Source organism: Emydura macquarii, unplaced genomic scaffold (genome assembly GCF_026122565.2).
Source record: "Emydura macquarii macquarii isolate MOO-44397 ecotype Brisbane River unplaced genomic scaffold, CSIRO-AGI_Emac_v2 contig_691, whole genome shotgun sequence".
Lineage (NCBI taxonomy): Eukaryota > Metazoa > Chordata > Testudines > Chelidae > Emydura > Emydura macquarii.
This window is the reverse complement of record NW_027130828.1, coordinates 5,442,109-5,457,674: the sequence shown is the minus strand read 5'-3', so window position 1 is coordinate 5,457,674 and position 15,566 is coordinate 5,442,109.

The following is a 15,566-nucleotide window of genomic DNA, read 5'->3' as shown; positions in this document are numbered from 1 at the left end:
TTTAAGGCACCTGTCACTCTACTGCCTAAACTTCCTCAATAATCTCAGCCACATGATTTGAATTCAGGTATTTCGCTTGGGACATGATTTTTACTTGGTAACTGCCCAGACTGATGTGTTTTGTCTTGGTTTGTTGAGGGCAGCAAAGGTCACCCCAATCTATATTGCTCTTTCAACAATGAATTGTAAGCGGCCCAGGATTAACGTACAGTATTTCATCCTGTAAAATTGACAAAGTCCTCACATATTTGTGACTTCCTGATTGATGCAGCCCCATGTAAATTACAAAAAGGAGTCTCAAGCCTCCTGGGCCTGATGCAGAACATCAAATGAGCACAAGCTCTTGCTGCTTTAATTAAAACTTAGTTTAATTAAAAACCTTGAAAGCTTTATTAGACTCAGTAATTGATTTAATTTTCTTGTGGAATTCTATTACAAAATAATTCCAGCTCATTTGCTTCTGAAACCCAGCAACAAGAAAAATCCCCAGTCTGAATGTCTCTTTTTCCTTCGCTAAGGTGTTGTTTAGAGTGCAGTCACACTAATGCTTGGCCAACAAAGTGCAACAGCTGGCCAGGTTCATGACAGAATATTCCTGACTATACAAGAAACCTGCTTCAAAACTTTCATCCTTTTAAAATTCAGAGAGTTCTCTTCATTGAACTAGCGGTGCCATACAGCTCACTCATTTTCAGATATTATTCTGGCAATGACATGGTTGATCATATATACACACAAGGCCAGGGCTCTATAAATGGTCTGAATTTATCCGAGTCATCTTTTGAAGTGAATGAGCTCGGGCAAAGAATGATTTCCAGAATGATGAAGACCACAGAGATTACTTCTTATCAGTTAGGAGTGACTGGCTGACTTTGCTGTTGACCTTTGTGTGTTGAGCGTGTTGTACCAGTTTGTGCCGGGACTAGCCAATGGAGACAATGGACTTGAACTTGATTTGAGTTACCCCATAGATTTTATCTTCAGTTTTCTTTTCACTCATGTCTGTCTTGAAGAGTTTTATAGGATGTCCATAAGGCTGCCATGTCTGCATGATCTGGATGTGCAGGGCCATTCTGTTGATGTGGAGCAACTGAGACATATACGCAAGGAGCCTTCCAAGGACAAAAAGCTATCTCCCCATTCTGAGAGACAAGAGGTGGGTTTATCCCTGAATTTTCCCTTTATGGGGAAATATCCCTATCTTCTATCCATGAGAAATGGTCCCTGAGGATGTTTCAGATGATCCAGAGAACTGTGCTGCTTTGCTGTTATTCAATTCTCTGTTGCCATTGTATTAGCTCTTCTGTCAGGATGGGTGAACAGCAGCCAAAAGTTTCCTCTCTGCTTTTCTAAGCTAAGCAGAGCTTATGCGGTGGCAATATTTGGATGTGAGCCCTCCAAAGAGTGCCTACTCTGGTGATTTTACCAGAAAATGATGGTGGTATTTTAACAATTGACCATCTTCCCAGTGAAATAGATCCCAGTTCATCATGTGCCTAAATTTAAACTCATTAATTGACCCATTAAAGTCAATGGGATTACTCCTACGGTCACAATTAGCTTCTCCTTAAGTATCATGCTGAATCTGAGCTTTCATGTTCAACCAATGTCCCAGCAAGACGATAGGTGGCTTCACACTGCTCAAGCTGGTGTCTTTTGGATGAGATCCATAAATGAAGCCCCTACACCTGCCAATGCAGATTTCACAGCACTTTTTGAAAGAGCAGAGAGGCATTCTAGGCAAACATCATGGTGCTTTAATCTTTTGTCTCCCTGTACAATCGCTGTGGTTTCAACTGGATTTGCCAGTTGCTGCTTTAACTAATGTGTAGTGTTGCTGTGCACTGTTAAACAGCTGCCATATTTCACCACAGCAAAGGTTGCATTTCCATAGTCAGTGAAATGATCCCTGAGAAGAGTTTAGAAATAAAATGCTTTGACATTCTTTAGGATGAAAGGTGCTGTGGAAAGGTCAGGGATTGTTATTCTTCAGATGGGTTGCATTAGTTGGACACTGTAAATTCTCATTATGCCCCACTGTTGCATCCATTCAGCAAAGCACTTAAGCATGTGCTAAGCCCCATTGTCAGTGGGACTTAAGCATGTACTTAAAGTTAAGCACATGCTTAAAGCCCGGATCCAACAAGTTATTTAAGGTTGTGCATAACTCTTTAAGCATGTGAGCACTCAGGTGTTTAAAGTTAAGCATGTGCTTTGCTCAGTCAGGGTCTGTGCCTAGTTGTAAAACCTTGCCCCAGACCTCAGCTTCACCGTGGCAGTAGCTGGCTAATGCTTTAGACTCTGTCAATGGGATGCTTCACAATATAAGCTTCCTGGCCAGGACGATAGGAATCAAACTGTAAAATAAGAATAAATAAATAAAAAAACATCCAGCACACAATTGTTTAATCTATATTATTTCATAACATCCAGAATTAATAGGATACAGGAGTTAAAGTAACCATGGCAATTGAATGCAGAAAGGGTTGTCCTTGTAAATAAATGAATTCATAAATAACTCACAAGTATCGATATAAAAAGTCCTGGGAACCTAATGCAATGCTAATGCAATTCAAGTTTTCCCTCTTTTACATGCAGTATTATAATATTAGGTATGCTCTGTGCTACAAGTGTCAGTCCTAAGATAATAGAACTTGCTAATTGTAACAGGAGCTGGAGGGAGATGATTGATGAGGGCTTTTGTTTTTTGTCTTCTCCAAGCTCTCACTAACAAAATGTTGCATCTTAAGAGTTGATCTGCTGTGAATAATTGCAAGCAAATAAGTTAGGCTGGATGAGTAAACGTTCCACTGCTGTGTGTTTAAAATGAGGATGTTATACCAAAAAGGACGTTTACAGTCTGCAAGCGGGAATCTACCTGGAGTACCTCAAATAATGAGCTGAGCCAGTTGAAGGTTGCCGTGTTGGCAGCAAGGAGCTTTCTCTTCTATGATTTGGTGGTTTGGTTATTAAGATTACTTGATCTACAATTAAATTTTTCTTGTTTTGGATCAACATAGATGTAGAGCCCCAATCACCAGAGAGATGCTTGTGATCTGTGTTGAGCTATAGGGGTCAAAATGTCTAGTGGTAAGTACAGGAGTGTCAAGTGTGACACTTGGTGTTTTCTGTTTACAGGGATATGTGCAGTCACTTCTATCGTTCTTCATCCATGTGGGATTTGCTGACCCCGGGCGTTTGCTTTGTGTGTTAGGTTCAACAAATCCCACATCAAAACTCAGCCCAAAATTTTACTTTTTACCTGGCTTTATGGTAAAATCATGACTGTCTACTTTCCCATCGGAGACAGGTCTGAGCATACTTGGATCCAAAACCTTGAGAGCATAGGCAGTGTCAATGCCGTGCTCACAGTTGTAAATGGCACATGTCTCCATAGTGGGCCTAAACAGCACGCCCAGAATTGAACATCCTACACTTTGGGGTGTTTAAGCACAGATTCAGGCTTAGCAACTTGGGTGTCATACCTTAAAATCAGTCCCACTTCTTTTCAAACCAGCCCCTGGTTCGGTGTGATGATCCATGCACCTTCCAACGAGCCTGCTCTGAGTTCTGAGTTTGTAACCAAACCTGATGAATACAGTTTCCTGGGGCTTGGGGTAACACTGCGAATAATTCACACAGCTCATCTCAGGACACCTGGCTTCCATCTGCTGTCTCATCATAGCAAATCATTTAACATCTCTGTGTCTGTATCCCTATTGACACAATGGGCATAATAATGACCTACTCAATGTGCAAAGCATTTGCAATCCTGAGATCGTGGGTCCTCTATAAAATAATACTTACACTTGCAGACTGATTTTCAAAAGTGTCTAAGTGATTTAGGCACCTAACTTCCACCTACATTCATTGGGCATCTCACTCCTCTTAGGTTCCTTTGAAAAACTCAGCAGTACAGCATAAGTGGAAAAAAATATATTTTTAAAAACAAATTTCTGAATTTTTTATTCTATTATGATGCACAATCCCAGAGTGTCTGTGGGGGCTGAGAGGAAGTGTTTGAAACAAAATTGTAATTTCTTAGTTGCAGAGAGATGCACGCAAGCCGCAACATTTGTTACTTTCCCAGAATTTGGAAGTGTTCAGAATCTGGGGGTTTGGACCAGATCTAACTACAGGTCAGGTTTTAGCACAGAGTAAATGTTCTCTGCCAAGTTTTAAATCCCTGAAAAACCGGGTTAGTAGCGCAAGCATTGGCATAGCCTACGCAGCTCAGATTTCGCATTTAGGGACAGATCCTGTGCAGTAATTTTACCTTTGTGAGTTGTTCCACTAAATTCAACAATATTGCTTGTGAGTAAAGTTGCACGTGTGCTTGTGTTTGCAGGATGCAGCCATTGGTGTTAAGCGTAGATAAATTTGGAGAAGTGTTTGTCTTACAAATTGGCCCAGTGAATCTTCTATTTCCTTTTTCGGGACCACTTTTACCGTGAGGACTTTATGAGTGTGATGAGGTCGCTAACGTGGTGTTTTCCCCCATACAGACGTTCTGCACATAAATAATGTGAAAGAGATTCTGAAATACGTTAAGTGACAGAAATCTATTACGTTTACTGTGTAGGTCCCGGTATACAAGAGAGACATGCCAGGATCCTGGGCAAAGGTAGGTGGAACTAATGCAGAAGCTCAGGAGGCAGAAACAACCTGCAGGGTTCAGAGTCAGTATCAGGGTGAGTAGTCAGGCTGAGGGTCAAGCCAAGGGTCAGACTAAACAGCAAAGCTGGAGACAGGTCAGGGATCAGACCAAGGGTCAATACCAAGTATTAGAGTGAGGGTTCTAGGGTTTGAGCAGAAGTCAAGGTCAATACCGGGAGTTCGGGAACAGAGACTGCAGGGTGATCATGGCAGCTAGCTACTAACTGCATTTCTGGAATACCCCTTGGGTTTATACAGGGTGGGAGCAAATCAGGCACCAGGAGGCTTCTATCTATCAAACCCCTTGAAGTGGGACTTCCTGTGGTCTGTGCATGCGGCGGGTTGTGGGTATGGGAGCGCAAGCTGGTTACAGCTGCGGCCGGCTGTTGGTCACTGCCTGGCAACTCTGCTCAGGTTCAAGACCTTACAGACGAGGTGGGTGAAGTAATAACTTTTATTGGATCAACTTCTGCTGGTGAAAGAGAAAAGTTTTCAAGCTCCTTAGATAGTCCAAAGAAAGATATCACTTCACCCACCTTGTCTCTCAGAAATGTATTATGTGAGGTTCCTTACACCAACCAGCTTGGCATTTTTCTAAATTGCAGGCTGAATTTTGCCCATAGCCAGTGCAGATTTCAGCTATGTATGCAAGGCCAAAATTTAGCCTTCCAAAGGGGCCAAGAATTACAAATAATTTTCCCAGCAAGAGCATGGGAAGAGTTCTCTTCTCCTTCTTAATATTATCCCCCTGCATGCGATGTTGTAACCATCAGGGTTTAGCAGGTTTAAGCTGATTTCTTAAGCCTTGCATTTGGAGTAGGAAAAAGGGAACAGACTGATAACAATATATGTGGATAGAAAAGAGAGAAACAGAGGCTGAGTTTCTATAAATCAAAAGGATTGCTTATGTGGCCCAAACACTATGCTTAAGTTGAAACCCGCACGTTAGAAAGTACTGGAGCAAGCAGAAAGCACTCCAACAGGGGCACTGGAAGTGATGATGAATGGGTGGCTGTGATACTGAGGGGATGGTGCATGTGATCCATCATGCTTTTGGGGATTGCTTACAACCAGCAAGGTGCTGCAGGGTAAGATACAGGCTCCTAGAGTGCTCTCTGGGAAGGGTGAAAGGCCTCCACTCTGCTCCAGAGACTCCATCCTTGGTCTAGGAACTTGGAGGAGACGCAGAGCCATCCAAGCCTCGACATGCACAGTGAAGACACTAGACCAGTGAGGCTTCTGGAGTGCTGCAATGTAAGATTTAAGGTTCCTGTTGTGTTTCTCTTCCCTCTTGTGATCCTTTTCTTCCCCCACTATTGTCCACCTGTCCTCCCCCTCTCTCTCAGCTTCTGTTGTGATCTCAAAATCAACAGCACCGTACAGCACTAGCCCAATAGCTTGAGGAAGCCCAACCCCAGGAGGCGAAGGGATGGATCAGATGGAGAGCAATGAGATGGATCCTCAGATCAGGGAAGCAAGACAGGGCTCAGAGATGCACCAATGTGTGGCCAACCTACCTGCATTAATTCCCATGAACAGCAAACAGAAAGGTGAATTCCTCCACCTTTGCTACCCTATTCCCTCGTCTCCCTTGGGTCTGTCTCGCCATCTGTCAAAAGAAGGCATAACCTTAATCAAGGGACTCTGAGTTAAAGATCCAAGTTTCCAACAGCAGTATTAATTTGTTCTCTTCCCCCACAAAGGACTGTTTAATAAACAAGGGATCCTAATTAATATCCACTCTCTGAAGAACTTTGCCAAGCCTTGGATACAATGTTCTGAAACAAACACCCCTTTGTCCTTAACCTCCAATTTCTCATGCTGAGTTTTCCCTTCTTCCTCCTTCTTTAACAGACTTTTAGATGCCTCCAAAAATTTTGCATGTTCACAGGGTGACTGAGCAAATTAAGGTTTCAATACTCACAACCCCCTGAACTATGTGCAGCAACCCTTGACTATCGGGCTTTAATCTATGTTGGCACAACAACGCTCAGCCTGGAATGGAACATCTTTTGGGCAGGAGCACCCTCTGGTGGTTCGATGTTAGAACATCTTCTAACTAAACAATTTCCATAAAGTATCGCACATTTGAAGGGATTTTTTATTTTAATGATGTCTTATACACATTGTAGTGCAACTTCTTGAAAATAGTTACAGCATTGGTAACATAAGGGTTGTGATCTTGGAGAAGTCAAAAGCAGAGAAACTTATACATGCAGGAAGAACCTCTGTCAAAAGGCACTGACGGGCCTTTGTTCTGCAGTTCATACCCCCAGGAACAAAGGCAAATGTGGCCTACTGATAGGAAATGGACCAAAACCCAGGATCCAAACAACACCGTGTTTGAGAAACCAAACTGCATCTAGATAGAAATTTTGCAATTAGCCCCCTCTCCCTAATGGTTTGAACTATAGTGGATTGAAAAGCTCAGACCCAAACCCTCCCAAACTTTTCTATTCTATTCTGTATCGGTTTTTATACCATATTCATCCTGTAGTATCTGAGAGCCTCCAGCAGTGCTTTAAGCAGTGTGACAAATATCTGCCATGTTTTGTTTGCTCATTCTCTCCTCAAGGGGAGAAGCACATACAGTGATGTGTCTTGTTTTGGTAGTTGAAGGTTTGGATCTTTGCAATCTGGATCTGAATTTTGCAGCTTGGAACCATCTCTGTTAACAACCTGAGCAAAACACTGAGACTCAGAAACCTCTCAATTCTAATCCCAGCTCTGCCACTGATCCACTGTGTAGCCTTGGGTAACTCACTTCATCATTCCCTGCCTCCGTTTCCTTAGCTGTAAAGTGGAAATAGCAACATCAGCCTATCTGGATTCATTAGTTCAATGGGCAAAATTCACTGCTGGCTTGAGGACAATTTCATTGACCTCAGCTGAGTTATATCTGCTTCTGCCAACAGTGGGTTGGGTCTGGTGCTTGTTAAATGCTTTGGGAGATGCAAAATACATGCTAAATTGTGTATTACTGATGAAATAACAAAGACCATTTACACCAATGGACAAACAAACGCCAATCAATGCAAAGTAGGGTTGGAAGAAAAGTTTTCATCAAAAAATATTTCAGTGGCAAATGGCTTTTCAAATGAAAAGCTTCATTTTATGATTTCATTTGAAATTTTTCTGCAAAAAACAAACAAAAAGTTCAAAATAAACTATTCCAAATTTCAGTTTGGGTTTTCCCCACCCCTTTTTCTCCCCCTTTTTTCTACTGGAAAAGTTTCATTTTCAAAAAATACTTTTTGTTTGTTTTTTATTTGGATTTTTTTGTTTTGTTTTGTTGGAAATTTTAAAAAAAAATCAGATTTTCCTGGGGAAAAAATAAATTTACTTTCTTGCCCAGCCTAAATCAAAAAGACTCCCTACAGCATTCCTGAGATGCTGAAACCTCCAGTCCTGAAAATGATGCTACCATGAGCAATAACGACAAGGGGTAAGAGTGAGCACTGACTGATGCTTTCCCATAATGATGCTTAAGAAATATGGGCAAATCCTGCTTTCTATTGATCTCAGGAAAATTAATGCTATCTCTAAATTTGACATTTATCCAATGAAGAGCAGATGACCTTATTGATTAGCTTTGGGTGGGGGAGAAGCAAAGCATCCTTAGATTTTAACTCTTGTGGTAATGCACCTTTTGCAATCCCAGGAGGTTTGTTCTGGCTCTCTTACCAGTCTCTCTATTTTGCAAGGGGTCCTGCCCCTCTCCAAAGGTGAATGGACTAAGTCTTGAAAATCAAGATGCACCATAGCATGATGTGGTGACAACCCACAGGTCTGCTAGAAGACCTCTCAATCAGACACACCAAACCCAGGATTTGTGGTTTATCTCTGCCAAGTAGAGCTGATGGGAAGAAAACCAGATATTTGGTTTTGTACATTTGAATGCAACCACATGGCTGTAAATGTCTAACATTCAAACACCTAAACAGGAACAGAGGGAGTATTCCCTGGAGGTGAAGGCTAGAATCAACTTGAATATCTCAGTATCTGTGTTTGTGTTTCTCACTGGCTGTTTTTGCCACTGGAAGTCATTTATGCAGACAAAATAAAGAGATCTGGTCTCATTGCAAGAATTTGCACCATCTAGAGGTTAAAACCACCTGTGAAGACCAGATCTCATGTTATTTCATCCCTATAAGTGACTCCCAATGTGATCATGAATTAATATCATCATTTAGTTGCTGATTATTATTATTATTATTTATTTGTGTTGTATTAGCACCTATAAGACCCCGCCATGGACCAGGATCCCATTGCACTAGGTGCTGTATAAACACAGAACAAAAAGACAGTCCCTGCCTCAAAATGTTTCCAGTCTAAGCAACAACACCATGCTGGGTGTGCTCCCCATCACATTAAAAAACCTGTGAAAAATGTAAACGCAGATAGGAATCCTGGAAACGCCAATACAAATGCTTAACCCCCTGGGACATCCCTACTCGTGCAGAGATGGGTGGGGGGCACCAGGTGTCGAGTCCCAGTTCTGCCACTGCCTCGTGCAAGTTCATTTTGCCAAGATGGCACTAAGATGGCATCTTCTAAACTGACTAGACTGATAGAGCTATGAAATGGGTACAAGAGCAGTTACTTTGCAGGGAGGCTGAATGAGTGAATGGATGAATGGTGAATTGAGACTCTCCGATAAAAGGTGCTTTAAAGTATTAAAATATTATTGCTATCTTTTCTGTTGTAGGAGCCTGTTGCTGTATTTGAGTGTGCACAGTTCATTCATAGGGAACTGTTTTCTAGAGAGAAATATGCACTAATAAAAGGATATTTCCCAATGCAATCAGCCTAGAAGGGAGGTTAACTGGCTCATTACAGCTATTCCGACAATGGATTTTCTCACATTTTCCCATTGTTGCCCTACAGCCAGATTAGCTCCACCAATGGTATATGAAAATCACTGGCAGACAAAGCTAAGGAGCCTGATGCTATTCCAGAAATACGGGGTACCATGGAAGACAATGAAAAGACAAGAGTGGAGAAGCATGCAAAGGGAGTGGTGGGCCAGAGTGAAGGGAGCAGTATGGAAAGGAAGCAGAGATGTCAGCAAGATGAGGGGGACCGGAACCTGTACTGTGAGGACAAGCAGCTTGTGACTCTAAGGCAGGCAACATTAATGTGGGGAAAAAGCTCCCAACGACTTCAGCTGGAGCTGTAGGATCTCAGCACTCCTGAAAATCAGTCTCAGGTCTGGGCACCCAAAAATCAGAGGCCGCTAGGGAAAATGTTGGTCTTAACATCTCCGTCCCTCAGCCTCCCACTCTGTAAAACAAAGACAATAATCCCAGTTTTTCAAGGATGCTGGGAGACCTAGCTCATTATTGTTACTAAAGCACTTTTAGATCCAGGGATGAAAGCCTCATGATGAGCATAAGAATGACTTCTGGCTGGCGAGCCATTCTTTGTAGTACACAGTTTTTTGCAGGAGGTAAAACTGAACTCTGGTCCCTTCATGAACTCAGGTATCTGGAGAAAAGTGTTGCCAGATACACTAACCAGAATGCAGCCAAACTTGGCCAAGAAAAACCCAGCCTCAGAGAGCAAGTGTGGATTGGACACTCTGGTCAGTCAGTAATTCCAACAGCGAATGAAAACCCTTGGAGCAAAGGAGCAGCCTCATTAACTAACAGAGATTTAAATCTACCCTGATGTACTCCCATTGGCCTTGGGGTCTGTAGTCCAAGAATGCTACAATTGAGCCATTTTCAAGCTTGCGTGGTCACAGACACTGGCAGCAGGACTCAAAAAGCCGCAAATTGATGTTCATGTTTTAGATAATAAAATAAAGAGCACAGGGCTGCTAAATCAGTAGGAAAATCACAGACCCAGCAGTACAGTACAGCACAGCACACACAGACACAAGCAGGCAAATATACTGCTCTCACACTGAATTAACCCCTTCCAACAGCACCAGGTTACCAAGATGGCTTATGTGTCATCTACAGCTGATTAATAAGGAATCTGCTCATCTGCTGTTACTCACATTGTGCAGGCATGGACTGGTTCTTTTAACTCACTGCAGAGCTGTGGTTGACTTCCATCCTCTGACTCAGCAATGACCCCAGTATGCAATAACCTTCCATATAGCTTATCCTTCTCTCAGTGGGAACAGATTCCATGAAGTGGCTGTAAGGGACATTCAGAGCTGATATACAGAACACTCCTGAACAAGTGGATCTAGTACACCCAAGGCATTGGCTCACATTAACAGTGCCCTTGCAGCAAATATTTGTGTTTGCTTGGTGTTATCTCTGCCAGGCTTTGTTCTGAGAAATCCATGACACTTCCCTTCAGACTTTTAACTGGAGCTGCTGTGTTTCCACTAGGGCAGACAATGTTTCCATTTGATTTCAAATTCATTATAGTCCTTACTCAGACAAAATGCTCACTGAGGTCAATAATTTTGCCTAAGTAGAGACTGAAGGGTTCAGCCCATTATTTTTTACCAAACCTCTGGTTTTGGATGCCTTGGATTTTGGGGGCCATATAAGAGACATCTTGGGCCTTATGTTGAGAAGCACTGAGGACCTGCAGCGCCCCCTCCCCCACACACATACACACACACTGACTTCAGCTGGAATTGTAGGCACTCAGCACCTCTGGAAATTAGGTACAAGTTGTCGCCAGTTGGGATCCCAAAATTTAAAGTGATAAAAATGTAGTGTCTCCTATTGAAAATATCGCTGTATTTTTCTAATTTAGACTGTAATCTCCTCAGGGCAGAGGACTTTTCTGATGTGTACTTAAAGGGTTATGAATTCCTATGGTGTTTCTTAAATTATACATAATAATACTGCACCTGGTTCACCGCTGATTTAAGCCTCAATGCAGTAATGTAAGAACGAATGATCCTTGCTCCAAAGGAAAGATGAAAAAATGTAAGGGTGACCACTAAAGAGAGTATATTTCATATGAAAGCACTTTACAAAGATTAATTCATTCTCTCAACACCTCTGGGAGGTAGGGAGAGAAACAGGCAAAGAGGGTAAGGACCTGATTTTCAGAGGCGTGAGCATCCACAGCTCTCCCTTCCTTCACATGGAGCTATGAGTGCTTAGGATCTCTGAAAAACAGGCCCTATGGCCTTGCTTACAGTAGCAGAAATCAGACACACATCAGTGGTACAAGGGTGAAAGCTATTACACACAGGGGTCAGGCCTGTTGGTATGTGGCTGCAATGGAGCTGCACCGAGGGAGAATTACAGGTTCCAATTTTGCCATTGTAGATGCAGCCTGAATGATATGACCAAGACCAAAGAGAGACTGTATCAGAATCAGAATTAGAATTCTGAAGTTCCTGGCGCCTAGTTCAGTGCTCAGAGCACCAGGCCATACCCATAAAATCATTCAAAAACAGAGCAAATGCCAATACTAGCACATGAAACATTTCATTTTTTAATTCATCCTTAAATAAAATAAAAGAGGCGACTACATAGGTTAACATACAAGACAGTAATTTATCTAAAAAGTGTGCCTCCTTAATAGACTTTTGAAATCTTTATTTGAAACAATATTCCAGAAGAAATTATAGCAAAGAAAATTTTTCCATTATAAAAGGGTTGTAGCATCTTAGCTATTATTTTCTTTCCTCTGAACCCTAGAAAGCATTTCTTGCATTCTTGTTTCAGTGCACTACCTTAACGTCCCTTAATGTGCAGTACCATAGTAATTCATCATTACCCAGCCTCCAAATTATTCTACTGTTGATTAAATTAGTAAATGCAATCACAATCTGAAGCAAGTTAATTGAGAGAATTTATTTGGCCCTGACAGTTTTATGCATGTTTGATTAAGTATTATAAGGTTTGTTTTTGATTTTGCATAATTTAACTTTAAATCCTGCACTTGAGGGGAGGGGGCAACAACTATTAATGACCAAAATAAACTCTTTTAAGATGCATATATTTATGATTTATTTCTAAACGCAATATCTTCCAGATTTTTTTTGTTCTGTTGCCAAAGTGACAAATACGCTTAAAGTAATATTTTGAGCCATTCGGTTGATGCTATAAATCTTCGGAAATGTATACAATTCATTAAAAATTTTGAAAGAAGTACAAGTTAGCATTTATATTGCAACAAGTGACATATAAATGTATATGTTTGTCTTCTAAGCATGCCATAAAATATATCAGCTCTAGCTGGCCACTTTGACTAGTACTAATGGCTTGCTCTCAGGGCCGATGATAGGTTTCATCACAAATCTTCAATCCTGTCAACACAAAACTGTTCAATCAACAGGAATATGAGTTGTGTCTTTAGTAAAATTAGCACAGGAAAGAAATACAACCAATAGCCTCACCAAAGTGCATATGGATGGATTCTCATTGGATTGAGCTTACAAGTGTTTGTTTAGGATCTGATCTCTTATCTCTTTGAATGTCAAAGCTTCAATTCCCACTTGGCCCTAGAACGTTATATTTATGAGGACACTCATTCTTTTAAACCAAAATACCACAAGCAGAAAAGTGGATCCTACTGTCTGCTTTTTGTAACTGAGACCTGAAAATACAAAGTAGCATTTTAAACCTATCACTGATATGGCTGCTGTCAGGGGTTACCTTACCTTACCTTACCTGCGTTCATTCCATATTGGTTCCTGGAGTCGCTCAGTAGAAGTGGCTGAGAACTGGACATTTCTAGAACTTATCAAAGGCATTTCTTTATCAGTCAGAGGGGCAGCTAATGGACATTAGGAGGCACTGCCATTTCCCCCGAGAGCACTCAGATTCAGCAGCACCCCTAGCATTTTCCAGGCCAGATGATGGGAAACCAAGACTGGGATGGGGACAGATCTATTTTCATGATTTTGTTATTATGCACTAGCATGCCTGAAGTTTACTTCTCTCGTTCCCTCACTGTGAGATCCAGTTTCTGAGAGTTAATTCCAGGGAATGCCTGAGGCAGATAAATGGAAGGCTACTATCTTGCTAATCTTAGTCATTGAGCAGATGTTTCCAGTTTTGAGCTATTGGGAAAATCTATGGACTTTGCACCTCCTCTTCTCCCTCCCACCACCAGGTACGTGGGAGAAATAGAAAGGGCAATTTGCTAAGAGTATAAGGCTGCCTATTGCCTTTGCTATAATTTTTCCACAGCATACAACAGGAACCCTTGTCTCTCTTCCTATATGCAGATTAAAAATACTCTCCAGTGCAGACATAAGCAAGAGAGAACATTGTAATAACCCACAAGACGGTATGTGCATTAGTAAGTTATGGTACACCACTACAAAGGGCTTGGCCCTGTGCCTTCAAATGCCCATGCAATGTGGCTATAATTTCTAATGATTAGCATGGTTTATTAGTATTAGCAGATGGCTCAAACTTTTCTTGTTCTTTGCCTTGTCCCATTAATTAGGATCAGTAGCTATTGTTCTTTGTCTCTAAGAGTTCTTGTCGAGTGCATCTTCCAAGCTGACACCAACCTACTTCATGTCTTCCTTCACCATCTCAAACCATCTTTTTCTTGGTCTTCCTCATAGCCTTTGTTCCATGATTACTAGATTTTGTGCTCTCTGGCCAACATATCCGCATCTCGTTGTCTCACATGACGCAGTCATCTTAGTTAATACCCTCTCAGCTTTTCCGTGATCACCTGCATCATGGCTTGCAGATGGCTCAAATTATTATGATTTGTTTATATTGTGGTAGAGCCTAGAAGCCAAGAAGAGCAGGGGACCGATGTGAGTTTTGTATCCTTTGATTCTGGAAAGTAGTTCCTAATTCAAGAGTAGGAGAAAATAGTAGGGAAGCAGTTTTCTTTTCCTGTTTTTAATATAGAAACTTTTTCTGACCATTCAAGTCCCACATAGACACCATCTGGAACTAGCCCAAGGCACAACACCACTTCTGAAGGCCTTCTTCCAGGCCACAAGACCTTGGTAAAGTCTTGAAATCACAGATCAGGATGATGGATTAACTGGACTGAATCTGTGCTTCATCAGATGTATTGTGGTTTACAGTAGGTCAAATCTTGGGCCTAATCTACCAGACAATGGCTTTTCAACCATAATCTTTATAATGCCTGACATTTCTGAGTGGTTCTATATGCTAGGCCAATTTAAGCAGTAGCATCCTACCTAATATTGTCTAGTTTGTTCCTGACTGAGCCATGCTTGCCATGCAAGATGGATATCGATGCACTGGAAAGGCTATACCACCTATTGCTCTCTTTGGATGTGGGCAATTCCCTCTCCAGCGACTGAACTATATAATAGAAACTCCATTAATTTAAATTTGAGTTATCTGTTGCCCTCTTATGGGTTGTCACAGCGAACACATGTACAATTTTTTTCCCCTAAAAATTTCACAGGGTTGCTACCACTGGTACAGACTCATTGAAGATAGCAATAGTGGGAGTTCTAATGTATTATTATTACTATTATATATTTGTATTGCAGTAACAGCTAGTAGCCCCAGTCATGAACCAGGACCCCATCGTGCTGGGCACTGTACAAACACAGACAATGAGATGATCCCTGTCCCAGTGCATTGGCATACACGACCAATTTAACTGTTTTGAGCAGAAGCCTCAAGTATTTTTAAAAAAACCTCAAAAATAACATTGCACACAAAATCCACATTAGGAAGCATTAGACTACAGTTGTTGAAATTTCATTTGACAATTTTCTACAGTATTGTTTTGGCTAAATAAGAATTTAGTAATGCAATATTTCCAGTTTGAATGTATGTGAAACTGAAAGCTCATTTCACATTGTTCTCTGAATGAGGCTGAAAGGCTGGATTGTGTGAAACTGAAAAAGATAATAGGCTAAATTCATCCCTGGTGTAACTCCATAGATTTCCATGGGAAAGATGCAGCCCATTATTTTTGTTATAATATGTATATTCCAGATCCTAGTACATATATATGTATATATTTATGAA